Source organism: Gavialis gangeticus, unplaced genomic scaffold, assembly GCF_001723915.1.
Source record: "Gavialis gangeticus isolate Ggan-Ray unplaced genomic scaffold, GavGan_comp1, whole genome shotgun sequence".
NCBI classification, from domain to species: domain Eukaryota; kingdom Metazoa; phylum Chordata; order Crocodylia; family Gavialidae; genus Gavialis; species Gavialis gangeticus.
In genome coordinates this window covers 90,680,310-90,684,427 of record NW_017729031.1, presented here as the reverse complement: position 1 = coordinate 90,684,427, position 4,118 = coordinate 90,680,310, and the positions used below count along the sequence as shown (strand labels likewise).

General features: G+C 41.2%; 1 protein-coding gene across 3 annotated transcripts in view; it reads right to left on the bottom strand.

Annotated features, from left to right (window-relative positions):
* TRAF3IP1 (TRAF3 interacting protein 1) overlaps positions 1–4,118 on the bottom strand; it is a 76,084-nt gene that overhangs the window by 9,908 nt on the left and 62,058 nt on the right. The window lies entirely within an intron of this gene.

Below are 4,118 nucleotides of genomic sequence, written 5' to 3'. Positions count from 1 at the left end.
CAATACTTATCCCCCTTCCCTCCCACAGAAAGTGGAGCATGAAACTTACTGTCGTGTAGTTCAATCTGTGTTACAAAACTTCTCCCATCCTGGGTCTCTTTCAAGTACTTTGCGACAAGGATGGTGTTGCATTGTACTGTGCCTGGCACAAGGGGACATGTTTCTTGTTTGGCATTTAGGTACTACTATAATGATGGTGATGATGATGATGATCATCATCATCATCATAATCCTGAAAAAGTAACTGCTAAGCTCTGAAGGAAGGTCAATGATATTCTTTTAAGATGGTACTTGTGAAGAGGAAGAAGTACCACAGATAGTGATGCTGGCTACAGCACAATATATGTGCACCATAAAGTGCACATAATATTATCTTTCTTCTGCTAGTGCTAACTTCTGTCCTTTCACAAATCTATTTAAAGTTGGCTGGCAATCTGAAAAATGACAAACAGTGAAGATATTTTTCAAAGACTTAACACAAACTGAGAAGCACTTGAACATATAGTGGGAGAAAACTGTATAGTATGAGCCAATCTTCCCCCAGGCCACAGCCCTATCAACCAAACTCACAAGGAAAATGCAAACAATAAGTGGATTCCTTACGAAGGTGATACTTAACTGACTTCAGAGAGGGCAGGGGTCTGAAGAGTTTGCAGCAACCTCTTAAATAGCTGGTTATTTCTGAGTATTTGAGCATTCCTGAGTATCTGAGTGTTTGGCATTCCTACTGAACAGAAGGCATTAGTCCAGGTGATTTTACTGTGGTGCTTGTTCCTGGCCCTACTAGCATCTCTCAATATCATCTGATACGGACAGATTCTGTAAGAACTGAGGAAAAGAAGGATTCCTAGAGGAATGACAAAATTCTTATCCAGGCAGAAAAGTAATTGGCATAAAAGAGCTTATAAGCTCACATCTCATTCTTGTCCAGAAAGCAGTTCCTCCACTGCCTGATCTTTACCCCATCCCCACTAAAGCTGCTGGGATGGTCCTTCATGATAAAACCTAGCACTTGAGACCCAATAATTAGATATGCTGGTGGAAAGAATGAATTGCCTAAATATCATGCCTGTTGAAACTGGCAGGAGAGTGATGACGAAGAAGATCTGGCATTTATAAGTAACTATACAGGAAGTTAGAAGGTTCAGATGGATTGGCATAGGCAACATGAAGCTAATGCAGCAGGCTGCACTTGTTTATGTTTTGTAAAGGTACAAGTAATAGTGCAGGTACCCAGCTCCAAAAGATATTCAGGAGGAGATGGGCACATAACTGTCATTTCTGTCTGATATTCTCCCTATTGGATATTTGAAATCTAAGTGATCTTGTTACAGCAAGTCTGAAGGAGTCAAGATTTAAAAAATAAATAAATAAAAGGATAATAGGTGAGGTTTTTAAAACATCTTCACAGTGTCAGGCACATCTAAAGTGGAATCAGGGTAAACAATACATCTCAAAGAACTACTGTTGCTCTAAGGTAGCCATTCTTTTTTCAAAGAATTTAGGAGACAGGAATCCAACTTGCATTTAATGCAAGCTGGATACCTGGGTCCCACCTGCTCAAAATGGGATTCTCTTTGAATAGTAGTGTCCATCTGCCCTCTTCAGCCTATCACAATGACTGTAGCCAAGCATGAAAAGGACAGGAGGCCCTCAAACAGGACTCAGTTCCTTCCCTAATAAGAATCCCTTATCAACAGAACTCCATATTAGAAAGGAAGTGGTCATGGAATCTACATAAACCAAAAGAAGCAACTATGATCTCTTCTTTGAGCAACAGTCCACAAAGATTACACTCTACATAGGTGACATTTAGTTACAGCAAAGCCTGGAGATCAGAAATGGTTTCCTAGTCAAAGAGGGACTGCAGGACAGTTGTAACTGAAACCTGGCACCAAATCTAAAAGTTTGCATCAAAGAACAACAGAAATAAAATGTGTGACTAGTGCTGTACAAGGAACTATGCACGTTTCTAATATTGATATATTACTCAAAGCAGCAAAAGAGACTGCTAGTATCTCGGTTGAGAGGATTACAGAACAACCCAGATAATCCTTCCAGGTAACATGGGCAACTACTAGGTGGCTGGCTACAGGGCATCCGTTAACCCTTTCTGCTAATGCCACAAACTTGAAGAGGTTCTGTCCAAATAAAAATGAAAAGCCCTAACCCAATTTTGGGTATGCAATTTTGTATTACATGGGGTGGAATGAGGATTTGGAGGAAATGAAGTAGAAGCTGGGCTAATTAATTAAAGTGGGAATCAGAAATTACTTTAGGAAGGACCTTGGGATGAAGCCCAAGTATGTCTTTGTTCTTAAAGAATACAGTAGGTAGAGGACCTGAATTTCACCCAACCTTCTAGTAGAGGTAACAGCCATCACACAGGTGACAAAAGACAGCAAGCTGCTATGGAAAGAAAAGGGGTCCCATAAATCCAGTGATGGCACCTCAGGCAGTGGGTTCAGGCAGATTGGTTCACAGCAAGTAACCAGTCTGGTATTGGCAGTACTGAAGCGGTCAAAAGCAGAGGCTTCTGCTGAATACACACAAAAAGAAAACATTTTATGTTAGTCATATGTTAGCCTGGTGGAAGACTTTTTTATGCAAGAGAATGGTTTGCACTTCACATAAGCAGTTACTTTAAACAAAAGCATCCAGTCAGCATTCAGAACATCAGGTCGCTCAATATTGGGTCTGGGTGCAAGTTCCAGCCTTGGCTCTGGCAAACTATCAGGAAGAAGTAGTAAAGCACGGAAGAACTTCTACTGTGGTCTGGAGAAGAAAAAACGGCAAACCTCTTCTAAACATGGTGGGGTCTGGATCCACAGTAACTGATGTATTAGTACTGTGTCCAATGAAATTGAAAAACTAGGGTTTATAGATTGTCTCTGTCACATGCTCCAAAACGGAGGCTGGTACCAAAACCAGACAGATCAGGTGACACAAGAAGAGTTTTGGAATGAGAATTCCAGTGCAACCACTGCTACAATGCCCTTTGAAACTGCAAAGGGCACAACTGATGCTGAGAAAGAGACAACTGGCGACTAAAAGTTTGAGTGCCGAAAACTGTGCCAATGAATACAATGTCATCACTGAAGTCTAAAGTAATTTTCAATGTCCATTTGGATACTGGTACTACTTACCAGTATGAGACTTAGAACTATTACACTTGGAGAACAAAGCCCAAGAAAGAATCCTAAATCTCTTACCTGAGATTATATAAAGTGACCTGCACCTTGACCTGCCAAAGGAGCTGGGTCCCTTCCTATCCTCTCTAAAATAACTGCTGGTGTAGAAGAAGTGTCCACAGAGAGGCAGCTCAGGAGCTAGATACTGATCCACCACTTGGTTGCACTAAACCAGGGTAAGAGTGATCTGGTTCTGGTTTGTCTGATCTGCCAGTAGGAGACTGCACACACTTCGAGCAAGAGCAGTTTAAAATATTGTTTCTCGGTTCTTAGGGTTCTTTTGTTGAATGAATGACGCACACAGATGTACTCCTTTATGACCTCCCAAAACAAGCAAAAACAATGGCAGCAGACTATTTTTTGTGGGCAAGATGGGCAACGACCTGGAATCTCCCACTGCAGAAGATGTAGTCCCTTGTATGGAGGAGGAACTATAGAAAGAAAAACTATCTAGAGATAGAAAAAGTTGCTTAAAGTCAAAAATCAAAGTTTCTAATACTAATTTACTCCATGGAAAAATTAAGGTAAACTGTGTCAAACAGTCACAGAACATGGGTGCTACTGGTGTTCCACCTTGCAGACTCAGAACATGAGGCCAAATTAAATGGTAGTCAAGTTTATCCTACTCCTTATAGCCTATGATACAGTGGCCACAAGGGAAGGCAAGCTGGGGGTATGACTTCAGACACTGCTATTCAAAAACCATTTCACCTCATGCACATGCAACACCATGCACACCTAGTATGGAATCTGTGTGAACAATCACTCAGAAAAGAGGCCCAACAGACTGCATTTAGCTCAGACAGGCAAATATGTGCTGAAAGTCACTAAATCAAAAAGACCCATCTGACCTTAGCTGACACATCGTTAACATTGTTACAATAAACCTGTTCCAACGGAGCTTTCCTATATGTCCAGTCCCTCCCG